The sequence below is a fragment of the Balaenoptera borealis genome, assembly GCF_965194805.1.
Source record: "Balaenoptera borealis genome assembly, chromosome: 2".
In the NCBI taxonomy this organism is placed as follows: Eukaryota; Metazoa; Chordata; class Mammalia; order Artiodactyla; family Balaenopteridae; genus Balaenoptera; species Balaenoptera borealis.
The window spans coordinates 74,682,991-74,696,516 of record NC_138867.1 but is presented as its reverse complement, the minus strand read 5'-3'; the positions used below and the strand labels follow the sequence as shown (position 1 = coordinate 74,696,516).

The window sequence follows — 13,526 nt, the reverse complement described above, 5'->3', positions numbered from 1 at the left end:
ATGGCAAATATAATAGTCTCTACCTTGCAGGGTTGTTGCAAGGATTAAATGAAATAAATACAATTCCACATAATAAGCACTTAATAAATATTAGTTACTATTGTTGTGATTTTTATTATAAATATATATTGAGCAGAGAGGCATGGAGACGTGTGGTCTAACATATACATACACAAACACATTCTAGATTAATGTTTTTGAATGGATGAATATAAAATTTCCAGTGTTATGATATTGGCTCAAACAATAAGGTAAAATACATGTAATCTACCATATTACCACTTTATAGTGAGAGTTTCCAAGGCTGACAGAGAGTCTGAAGTGTTTATAGTTATACTCATAACTAACATTTTGGAACAAAGGACACCCTATAACTAACAGATGTCATATTTACATCACATTTATATAGTATCTATACACTGGGGTCTTGTAGCTAAATAAGATCGTTGAGATGATATCTTAGTGAATGTGGCCTGTGACATCAGCAGGGTTCTGAAAAGACTGAATAAGCAGCAATTAGAGAAACACTGCTAACTGATTTCAGTTGTATGCTCTGAGGATCTGAAGCTCAGAGGTTTCATTTGTGTGGAAATAATCTTAAATGCATACGCAATTATGGTGTCACGTGAGGGAAAGAAGAAAGGCAGTTAATGTTACTACACACCTACTATATGCTAGAAATTTAAAAATATTTTTTGCTTTATGTCCACAGATGCCTTACAAAGTAAATCGTCGTATTCCCATTTTGGAAAAATTAAATAATTTGCCTAAGATCACAAAGCTGAAAATCTGTAGGATAGTACTTGTATTCCAAAATACCTTTACCTCACTATTTCATGGTATTTCTCAAGCTAACGAGAATGTTATTTAAATATTTGCAGAGGAAAACAGTGACATGGAATTGATTTATTCTGAAGGATGAAGATAGAACTTCCTGGATCCATCTATCTAAAAGGATTTTTTAAAAAATTTCAGTTTATATTTGAATTCATGCCATTAAAACTTTTTTCAGTAGGATTTTAGTTGGCATTTTTTAAAATCCATATTCTGAGAAGGCAGACCTGTTTCCTAGAGCAGTAACCTTTCAAAATATGCACCTTTAGCTGCTCCTCTGTATTGACTGTCTGTTTGTCTTATTGGTGTATTTTAGTTTTGTGAAATAGGTATGAGGTTATTCTATACCCAGAATATCCTTTTTGAATCTCAGTCTTCAATTGATAGATTATAAATTCTAAGACCTTACTCAGTTTTTATTTTTCAAAATACTATATATATATAAAATATATATATTATATATAAAATATATATATTATATATATGTTTTGGTGATATAGAAGACATAAAGTACACCTCATCAGTTGACCTTAAGAAGTTGCATGTATAGGCTTCCTCATCAGTGTTCCCAGGAGCACCAGCCCAGTGCATATGTTTTAAGAGGTATCCACTGGATATCTGATGAATTGCAGTGACTCTAAATATCTTCATTTATTAATGTGCATTCTGTTTATGTTAAACATTTATTAGCTATTTGTTGAAATAAATTTGAGACTTTTGTTTCTGGCTCTGATAGAGTTTATAACAGATTAACTCTAATTGATTACAATTCTACAAGCTGGAGAATATACTTTCAGATACACATACACAATAACAAAACAACAACAAATATAGTAACAAAACAGCAGAGGGAAGGCATCCAAACAGCTAGTATCTGAGGGACCAAGATCCTAGAGAGAAGCAAAACCCATTGAGTGGGGAGCCCTATATTCACTGCTTTTTTTTTTTTTTTCTTCAGGGAGTTTTCCAATTCAAAGTGAGATGCCCAGAGGCTGAACAGAAAGTTGTAGCTGGGACTTGCAGCAATCTGACAAGGTTGGGGAGACAAAAAATAGAGTTCAAATCTACTAAAGCAACCAGGACTTGAGGGGCCAAGGCTCCAAAGAGAAAGGGAACGGTAAAGGCATTTGCCACTTCTGAAGCTGCCTGTGTGAGGCTGAAAGGCTAAGAAACTAAGCAGAAAGCAGCTGCTCAGAGGCTCAAAAGCTAAGCGGAGAATTCAGCCTGTTCACAGTACCAGGGAATGAAACAATGGAGTCCAGAGACTGCGAGGAAAAGGAGTTCCAGGAAACACGATAGGCTTTCAGCTGAGTCACTTGGGTCCCCTGAACGAACTTTTAGTTTGCCCCAAGAGAGGGGGCAAACCATAACTAGAGTAACCATTGCAATGCCTGAAACCCAGTTTCTGCTGGACCAAAGAGGTGATCAGCCCGTATTCTCTTTTGGCTTCCAAAAGAAAATTAAATCCTCTTCAGAGAAAGAAATTTGAACTTCTTTTTATACGGGAGTTGCACACTGACTGCCCCCTATGAGAACTGACCTGCCAAAGCTTTTGTTTGGCCCACACAATGTTTGCTTTTCTCATCTGCATGCTTTGGGGAGGAGGCTCTACTGCCTGGTTCTTCTACAGTCCCCACCAATCCCTGCAGTCTCACAATAAACCTATTTTGCCCCCATAAGTTACTTACCTGAAACTGAAGGCATGTGCTACACATTTAAAAGCAGATGAGTGATGACAACAATCTATGTTGTAAGCCAAGCACTGTGAGTGTAATCGCAAGGGACTGCATGAGGGGAATACCTAAGAGGGGATGAGACCATTCAGGGGGAGAACCAGTGGCTGAAGGGAGGCTTTAAAGACTGAGCTCCTGTGTTTCCATACAAATTGTGACATTTTTTGTTCTAGTTATGTGAAAAATGCCAGTGGTAGTTTGATAGGGATTGCATTGAATCTGTAGATTGCTTTGGGTAGTAGAGTCATTTTCACAATGTTGATTCTTCCCGAATAGCCAAAGCAATCTTGAGAACGAAAAATGGAGCTGGAGGAATCAGGCTCCCTGACTTCAGACTACACTACAAAGCTACAGTAATCAAGACAGTATGGTACCGGCACAAAAACAGAAATATAGATCAGAGGAACAGGATAGAAAGCCCAGAGATAAACCCACCCACATACGGTCACCTTATCTTTGATAAAGGAGGCAAGAATATACAGTGGAGAAAAGACAGCCTCTTCAATAAGTGGTGCTGGGAAAACTGGACAGGTACATGTAAAAGTATGAAATTAGAACACTCCCTGACACCATACACAAAAATAAACTCAAAATGTATTAAAGACCTAAATGTAAGGCCAGACACCATCAAACTCTTAGAGGAAAACATAGGCAGAACACTCTATGACATAAATCACAGCAAGATCCTTTTTGACCCACCTCCTAGAGAAATGGAAATAAAAACACAAATAAACAAATGGGACCTAATGAAACTTAAAAGCTTTTGCACAGCAAAGGAAACCATAAACAAGACCAAAAGACAACCCTCAGAATGGGAGAAAATATTTGCAAATGAAGCAACTGACAAAGGATTAATCTCCAAAATTTACAAGCAGCTCATGCAGCTCAATAACAGAAAAACAAAGAACCCAATCCAAAAATGGGCAGAAGACTTAAATAGACATTTCTCCAAAGAAGATATACAGATTGCCAACAAACACATGAAAGAATGCTCAACATCATTAATCATTAGAGAAATGCAAATCAAAACTACAATGAGATATCATCTCACACCGGTCGGAATGGCCATCATCAAAAAATCTAGAAACAATAAATGCTGGAGAGGGTGTGGAGAAAAGGGAACCCTCTTGCACTGTTGGTGGGAATGTAAATTGATACAGCCACTATGGAGAACAGTATGGAGGTTCCTTAAAAAACTAAAAATAGAACTACCATACGACCCAGCAATCCCACTACTGGGCACATACCCTGAGAAAACCATGATTCAAAAAGAGTCATGTACCAAAATGTTCATTGCAGCTCTATTTACAATAGCCAGGACATGGAAGCAACCTAAGTGTCCATCATTGGATGAATGGATAAAGATGTGGCACATATATAAAATGGAATATTACTCAGCCATAAAAAGAAACGAAATTGAGTTATTTGTAGTGAGGTGGATGGACCTAGAGTCTGTCATACAGAGTGAAGTAAGTCAGAAAGAGAAAATCAAATACAGTATGCTAACACATATATACAGAATCTAAGGAAAAAAAAAAAAAAGGTCATGAAGAACCTAGTGGTTAGATGGGAATACAGACACAGACCTACTAGAGAATGGACTTGAGGATATGGGGAGGGGGAAGGGTAAGCTGTGACAAAGTGAGAGAGTGGCATGGACATATATACACTACCAAGCATAAAATAGATAGCTAGTGGGAAGCAACCGCATAGCACAGGGAGATCAGCTTGGTGCTTTGTGACCACCAAGAGGGGTGGGAGAGGGAGGGTGGGAGAGAGGGAGGGAGATGCAAGAGGGAAGAGATATGGGAACATATGTATATGTGTAACTGATTTGCTTTGTTATAAAGCAGAAACGAACACACCATTGTAAAGCAATTATATTCCAATAAAGATGTTAAAAAAAAAAAAGACTGAGCTCCCACAGACATAGAGAACAGGCTCGTGGTTGTCAAGGGGCAGGGGGAGGGGGGAGGGATGGAGTGGGAGTTTGGGGTTAGCGGATGAAAACTAGTATATATTGAATGGATAAACAACAAGGTCTTATGGTGTAGCACAGGGAGCTATATTCAATATCCTATGATAAACCACAATGGAAAAGAATATTAAAAAAAAAAGAATGTATATATGTATAACCGAATCACTTTGCTATACAGCAGAAATTAACACAATACTGTAAATCAACTATGCTTCAATAAAAAAAAAAAGACTGAGCTTACAAACTTCCTCTCTTTGGCCTCTCATTTGCCTTCATGTAGCTTCTGAGAAACACTTCTTTTGTCCTTTTATTCATTTATAGAACTTTGTATTAGTAAAACATTATGTAGTTTACCAATTATATTTTATACATATATTTTTATATAATACTTAGGACAAAACTGAGAGCAAGAATTAGCACCTCTCTCTGGAAAGTAGATAACTAAAGCTCAGAGATGTCAAGTCATTTGGTAGAATAGAGGTTGCATGACACTTAATTGTATGCTTCTACTACTATACCTAACAGCTCAATATTAAAGAATGTTATAAAATATGCATATAAATCTATTTACAAAAAAATGTATTCTCCCCACCCCAATGTTTGAGTAATACATGAGATAAAAACAAAATTTTAGACCCTGGAAAAATTATAAATTAACACCAAGGCAAAGAATCTGAACGACTGGGTAAAAACTGGCTCAAATGTTAACGACTTTATTCTCCCAAAACTGTTTTAACAAGTGGAGGTATGTGTCTCACTTACTCTAATTCTTGTAGGTTTGATAATTCAGAATCAGAGCGTGCTAAATCCTTTCACAGGTAAAGTAAAGGCTCACAAAGCCCAAGAAGCCATGTTACACGGTTAAAATGCAAAAAATGCAGTCATAGGGGGCACAGGAAAAAACTCTGCAATGGAAAAACCACCAAGTAAGAAACTAACATAGGATTAGGACAGGAGAAATGGGGTACCTGTTTTGCAAGGATGCAGCCAGGTGTCAAAAGGTAGTGTATTCAATCCCATCATTTCTAAACCTGTATTTGTAGAAGACATTCACTGGCAGATCAGATCCTGACACTTGTATTTAGAGAACCCAGCACAAACAAAGGTAAAAATCCTGCAGTCTGTCTTAAGAGCCCAGCTTGGCCAATCAACAGGTTAATGAGAAGGTAATGCTATCATTCATTGTCAAATGGAGTAAGAAGTTTATTACATGAAAACTCAAAGATATTTCACCAGCCCAGATGCTACTGAACACTGAACAGAGTTGCACGACCTAATCAAGACAATTTAAATACATCTACTTGTCTTAGCTTCTGTATATTTATTTGTAAAGTTACAGAAATGTTCTGAGACGTTCTGAAGAGCACACGAGGCATTCATTAGTTTCTGAATTTCACTCTACAAAACAAGTGTAGTAATTTTTTTCCAGTGAACTTGACATGGTTCTGGGACAAATCAATGATAGAATCCCAACCTCCTCTGGCTTCTACATGTTTATTCCAGGGTTTTCTGGGAACACTGCTTTTCCACTCTTCATGAATAGTTCATGAGCTAGTCTCCGATGGAAACAAAGTGACATTTCTTATTACTGCTGGCTGTTGGAAAGCAATCGCAAAGGGAGTGCCTTGAAACAATTAGTCCTCTGTAACTGATTATTTAACAATGTGTATTTCCCAAGAGCTGTTTATCCTCAAAAGGAAGCAGCCAAGACTAAATGTACGTATCTATGTAGACACCTGCACTGAAGCCCTCTGGATGCTAAATGGGGATTCTCACAGAAGAAAATTAATGGAGGATTATTTTCTTTTCTATTCCATTTGCAATGAACCCTGTACCTTTTCGTGAGCAAGGAAACATATTCCATTTCTCACAATACCTCAAGGACTATTTTTATTGGGAAAATCTCTTCATGAAAAATGGCTTTCGTTTTAAAGCTGAAATTCAACATAGAACAACAAGAGATACATGGAAAGCAAGGAAGGAAAAAAGGTAGAAAGAAGGGAAGGAAGGAAGAAGGGAGAGAAAGAAAGAAGGAGGATAAAGGAAAAAAAACCACTATTTTTTAGTAGAAGAAAAATGCTTTATGTGTTCAAGGCACTCTAGTGGCCACTAAAAAACAATAATTTTTTAAAATGTAGGAGAAACTGTTCCCACCTTTAAGTCACTTATTTCCCTAGCGATTTAGCTGTTAAAGATGCGGGGCTAGGAATGAAAATGATTTTAACTAGCTGACCTTAAATTTGAATACAGGCTATATATTTTCAGCTACAAATTCCATGTTGTAACTCCCTTCTCTGAAATAGGGAATGATTCAAAAACTGCCAGGGAACATCTCGAGACCAGATGCTCGCATAAACTAACAAGTACAAGTCAGTTACAGGGAGACAGTCAAATAAGATTCTGAAGAATGTGGTCTCATAACTCACATACTGAGAAATGTCATATCCCCATACTATGTAAAGTTCCGCTCCCTTGCCAACTTATGCATTGCAAGAAGAATGCATTTCAGCTTTTGGAAAGGTTCTTCTCTGTATATGAATCTTCTCCAGAACTTATTTTTCAGCATCTCCAAGAAGCTCATGCCTCTTTACTGCCGGCTACCCTCATTATCTGACCTGGGATTCCCTACATGTAAGAAGATTGTCAGTCAGTGAAATTTTGACGTAGTCAATGTGAGACCACTAGGGAAACCTCAAATAAATGCTGTATGTAAGTCTGAAGCTGAGTGGTTAGGTTAAAAATAGAAAAGTATTTTAGAACATAGTTAAGCTAGGAGCGATGCACAAAACGTTTAGAGTGTGGCATAGGCACTGACCCATCAGACTGCAGGTCTAGTGCTGGAGCAGGGTCCTGGCGCTCCCTGTCTAGCCAAGCATTAGCCTTTTAGCTGCTAGAGGTCTGTGGTGCTTCTAGCTTAAATAGCTAGAAGTCTGGGACACTTGCAGGGGGTTTATAAATTTATTTATTTATTTATTTTTGGCTGTGTTGGGTCTTCGTTTCTGTGCGAGGGCTTTCTCCAGTTGCGGCGAGCAGGGGCCACTCTTCATTGCGGTGCGCGGGCCTCTCACTATTCTTGCAGGGGGTTTAGACAGTAGCTCTTTCAATATTATGATGACTGATAGGGTTCTACTAGTGACTACCAGCTGAGTATCGAACTTAGTGATTATTTTCTTTAACTGTTACACAAATGTGGATATACCTTGAACGAAACATTTTAAGAAAGTTGTCATCTGTAAGTTTTAGCATAAATCTACTTAGAAACGACAAACTCAACTTTTTTAAAAAAAAATAGACGTTATTGAGTTAATGGATGAGAAAATTAAGAAAAATAATGTAGTCCCTTATGACTTTCCTGTGGACAATATAGAGACATTTGGTTATATGATGGATCCCAAGGATATTCATAATAAACCTATGTCACATTGATTAAGTTTCCTAGTAGTTTGACAATAGCTGTCCTTGGCCTTGTCCAAACTTACATCAGTGAACAAGAAAATTTAGAAAATATATATAATGGACATCTGTTACTTTGGTCTGCCTAGCACTGTTACCATTCTATTGGTAAGAGATTCTTTTCTTCTGGTGGGAATTCCATTCCATGTGGTTTTTGTGAGATCAACTCATCTTTCCACTGTTAGCGTCTGCTCATGACCCAGGCCTGGCCAGAGTACCCGTCACCCTATGACTGGTTTCTGGATAATCAGTGATTCAAAGTGAGGGTAATTTAAGTCCTTCACAGGATTTTCCCTGCTGGGGCTGGAAAGCCGGTAGGAATTAAGACTGGGGGTGGCTACCATGCTCAGAGCACTCAGAAAGCCCATTTAGCAAAAAACAAGATAGAGCCCCGAGGCCTTTGGGATTTGGGATTGCTAAGCAACTATGTACAGAACTACTTTTTTCTTCTTGGAAATTTTGGAGTCCCTCTTTTGATACAAAAGAAAGCACAATGAAAATCAGGATTTGTTCACCTCACATCCACACATCAAGCGCATCATGGGGAAGTGGAAAAAAAAGCAGATACCATAAACATGCTGACATGCTAGCGAGCAACTCCTAGAATTAAAAAAAAAAAAAAAACCCCAGGGAATAAACTCAGAGGACATTTCCCCCTTTATTCGCTATGTTCTGCTTACTCTTGATACTCAACAGTTTAAATTTTTTTAAACAATCACGAAGATGTAAATAACATGCCTAAATCAATAAAAATTTGAATTAAAGTTCTGTTCTTGGGGAAAAAATGTCTTAGAGTTCAAGGAAGAAGCAATAAAAATAACAGTAGACATATTTAGAATGATAACTTTTTTTACATCACTTTTGCATTTGCATCCATCATGCTTTAGAAAGTATTTCATATACATTTTCTTAAAATGCTCAAACATATTAAAAGTTTGGTAGCTCAACCCTGAATCTTCAGAAAGTGATCAAGAAATTTCTGATAATATTTCAAATGATCAAGATTTTCTTTTTTAAATTGTACCCAATAATAAATATCAAATATCAGAATATTATAAAAATATAACTTTCATCTGTCAGTTTCAGAGCACCTATAGCATAATAATAATCTGGATTAAAAAGTGAGGCAGTAATCACCTCTGAGCAAAATATAAAAGCCAAGCGTAAGATATATAGTACACTTTTCCGGTCACAGGTGTTGACAAAAGCCAATAAGAAAATACAAAAGTCAGGGACTCCCCTGGTGGTCCAGCGGGTAAGACTGTGTTCCCAATGCAGGGGGCCTGGGTTCGATCCCTGGTTGGGGAACTAGATCCTGCATACATGCGGCAACTAAGAGTTTGCATGCCGCAACTAAGAGTCCACATGCCACAACTAAGAGTCCTCATGCCGCAACTAAAAGATCCTGCATGCCGCAACTAAAGATCCCGCATGCCACAACTAAGACCCAGAGCAGCCTAAATAAATTAATTAATTAATTAAAAAAAAAGCATGGAATCATGGAAATGCCCAAGTTGAAGACGTGAAGTAGTTTATAAATTAAATGAACTTTAATAAACCCTAGAGAAACCATATATTCCAAGTGTTTCTTAACAGGCATTCCTTTCAGGACTGAGTCACTGAGCACTGGTGCTAGGAATGTGCCAGTGCATCAGATACCAGGCAACAGTGATACAAACAGTCATTGCTTCAACGGTGCCGCATAGATGGAATTAAGCTCAGTAAACATGAGTTTGAAATATTTTTAGTTTTTACTTATACTTAGCTTGTTTTCAGTTCCTCAAAGAAAGAGATCATAACAATTCCTTTTTCATCTTCCTGTGAAATATAGTTTAATCCTCAACAATCCTCCTTTATTACCAAACCTCTAACCTCCATAAGAGCTCAATAAACCTTTCTCTTGTATGTGGTTTGATAGGTTACAATGGCTGCCATTTCAATCGTAAGGCTTAATTTATTTAATTACTGCTGAATTACAATTACAGATTTCAGGTGTCCAACCTGAATCCCACCAATTTCTCTCTAAGCAGTCATTTCTTTACCATCTTCCAACCCACCGTAATTTATTATTTACTTTCTGCCTAGAAACTGCTCCTTACCTTTTACTATTTTACCACAAGCTTTTAATCCATTCCTCTCAACAAATGTCCTTGCTTTTTGCCTTTCAGATAAGAGAGAGCATTACATACAAACCCCAACTTTCCAGACTTTCAGCTCCAGAATAGTTTTTCGTGTACTCCTATCCTTCCTTCTTTCCTGAGCCTCAGTGAAAGAAACATGTCTAACTCCTCCCTCAGACAGGCCGTCTGTCTCTTCTGTTTTCCTGCCCTGTCCATGATCTTGCCAAGGCAATGAGCCTTTCCTCCAGTTGACAGTTTCTTCTTCTCTGTTGGTTCTTTTCACAAGGAAAGAAAACCAAACCCCCAAATTTCCTTTGAACCAACCAACCAACCTTCCTTCCTAAGCTATTGCTTTGTTTGAATAAAACAAACAAAAAAAACTGTTCTTTAAGTGTGAGTTACTGTACAATTGCTTTATGTTCATTATGCCATTTATTTATTTATTTATTTTTAAATTATTTATTTATGTATTTATTTATTTATACATGTATTTATTTATTTTTGGCCGTGTTGGGTCTTCGTTGTTGCGCATGGGCTTTCTCTAGTTGCAGCAAGCGGGGGCCGCTCCTCCTTGTGGTGCGCGGGCCTCTCATAACGGTGGCTTGTCTTTGTTGCAGAGCACAGGCTCTAGGCATGTGGGCGTCAGTAGTTGTGGCACGCGGGAGCTCAGTTGTTGTGGCTTGTGAGCTCTAGAGCACAGGCTCAGCAGTTGTGGCGCACAGGCTAGTTGCTCCACAACATGTGGGATCCTCCCGGACCAGGGCTCGAACCCGTGTCCCCTGCATCGGCAGGCAGACTCCCAACCACTGTGCCACCAGGGAAGTCCCCATTATGCCATTTAATTAAATCACACTGTAATCCTAAATGGTATTTATTCCCGTTTCACAGATGAAGAAAGTAGAACTGGGTAAACATCTGTGACTCAGCTGAAGTCAACCAGATAGTAGGCTGGTGGAGTTACCATCACACTTACTTTAACCAGTGGTTCTCAAGCTGTGGTCTCTAGAGCAGCTGCATCAGCATCTCCTGGAACTTGTTAGAAATGCAAATTCTCAGGTCCCACCCTGATCTACTGTATCAGAAGCTCTGGGTGTGGGACCTACAATCTGTGTTTTAACAAGCCCTTCGCGAGATTCTGATGACACTACAGTTCGGGGACCAGGGCACTAGACCACAATGCCCTTCTGTTCTCATCCTATTTAACTTCTCTGCTACACTTGACAGAGTTAGGTGTTTTCTTCTGAAGCCTTCTTTTCTACTAGAAACTCCAAACCACTATATCTTGATTCTCTTTCACTAACAATCTCTTTCACTAGCCTTCTCGCTAAAACATTGGTTAGCTTTACCAATGTCTCCCAAATCTCACGAACTCACCAACTTTGCTGCATGTTCCCTAGGACCCTCTCTTGATGTAACCTCCATGTTGACCAAAGGAGTCAGTGCCCAGCCATTCACCACAGCCAGCATCTCTAGGTGACGTTGCTCTCTTGCACCCTACATTCCTACATTTAATTGGCTAACCAAATTTCGTTAATATTTATCTCTAGAATATTCTCAAACCTGTCACCTATCTCTATTCCCAGGTGCACTCCCAAACATTATAGGCTGGAATATGATAACAGCCTTCCTGCCTGGAGTGGCTCTTCTTTTCAATACCCTCCTAAACATTTCCAGTTATCCTTCTAAAAAGTAGGTATAAGCATGTCATTCCCATTCAAAATTTAAAAATTAAAAGAAAAAAACCTAACAAAAATTTAAAAACTAATCAGAATAAAACAAACAAAACACCCAACTTTTATGGCTTCCCTTTACCTAAAGGGTGAAGTTTAACATCCCATTCTGAGCATGGTAACATGGCGATTAAGCCAACCTAGCCTTCTGTCTCCTCTCCCACCACTAACTGCAAAACCTTTCTTCTTCCCCCAAACCTTTGCTGAATGTAGGCAAGATTAATCACGTTTCTTTTTTGCAGCCTAGGCTAACACTGTATTCTCTGCCTGAAATACCCATCTCTAACTATCTACTCATCACTTATTTAATAAACATTAAATATGACACAAACTCAGGGGCAGGTAAAATGAACAAATTGAATATATCAAGTATAATGAGGTAACGTGCCCCATCTAAAGAGGGCAGCAACTACTCAAGACTTGAAAATTGCTGCCATGCAAATACTGCCATTAGAGAAAAGCCAGACATTCAGGTTTTCATGTGAAATTTCTCAATTTAAAAATTGAGCAAATATTTATTTTTCACATCTTTATTGGAATATAAATGCTTTACAATGGTGTGTTAGTTTCTGCTGTATAACAAAGTGAATCAGCTATACATATACATATATCCCCATATCCCCTCCCTCTTGCATCTCCCTCCCACCCACCCTATCCCACCCCTCTAGGTGGTCACAAAGCACTGAGCTGATCTCCCTGCGCTATGCAGCAGCTTCCCACTAGCTATCTATTTTACATTTGGTAGTGTATATATGTCAGTGCTACTCTCTCACTTCATCCCAGCTTCCCCTTTCCCTCATCCCCGGTGCCCTCATTTCTGTTCTCTACATCTGCGTCTTTATTCCTGCCCTGCCACTAGGTTCATCAGTACAACTTTTTAAAATTCCATATATATGCGTTAGCATATGGTATTTGTTTTTCTCTTTCTGACTTACTTCACTCTGTATATTAAAACAATCTAAAACCCTGTTCTGTGTACCAGTGTGTCCACCAAATAAAACACATCTATAGGCTGTCAATGTGGACTTTGGTGTTAGTTCCGCTAGGCCTAGGTATTCAAAGGTGACCAAGACAGGGCCTCTGACCTGAGTGGCTCACCTCTGGTGTTCAGCTCAAACACTAGCACAGGCAGGAGTAAACAAGTCCTCTACTCTGCTCTCATAACACTTTGTTTACATGGCACCTGCCAGAGTACACCCTTACAGCTAATTGTTTGCTTACTCCCTGAATCATCAGGTCCTAGAGAAGCAGTGCTGTCATCTTCATCCTAGTAACCGCAGCACTGGCACACTGTGCTAGTAGCTGGTACTCAATTATAACTCTATTGGGAGATGTCTATATATCAACTTGTATCAACTTGATTCCAAATGTTTAAGCCACTTTGTATTTTTCCCTCCCTAAATCGATATTATGTTTTGATTAGGCACCATGCTGTTAGATATGATCTCACTAATGAATCTGTCTCCTAAAAAGCAAACCTAAATATGTTTTGAGTCATGTTTCAGTTTTATGCTATAATCCTAATATTTTTCCTACAGAGGTTTCTTGTAAGATGGTGGTCCAAACAAGGGCTGTTTACAGATATCCTTGGCAAATTCAATAAATTGTTTTAGTCTAGGACACATCTTTTCACTTTGAAAAATAAGAAAAAATGAGTTCATTTGTTCCATTTGCTAAT

General features: G+C 38.4%; 1 protein-coding gene across 1 annotated transcript in view; it reads right to left on the bottom strand.

The window, feature by feature from the left end:
• ADGRV1 (adhesion G protein-coupled receptor V1) overlaps window positions 1-13,526 on the bottom strand; it is a 566,898-nt gene that overhangs the window by 48,503 nt on the left and 504,869 nt on the right. The window lies entirely within an intron of this gene.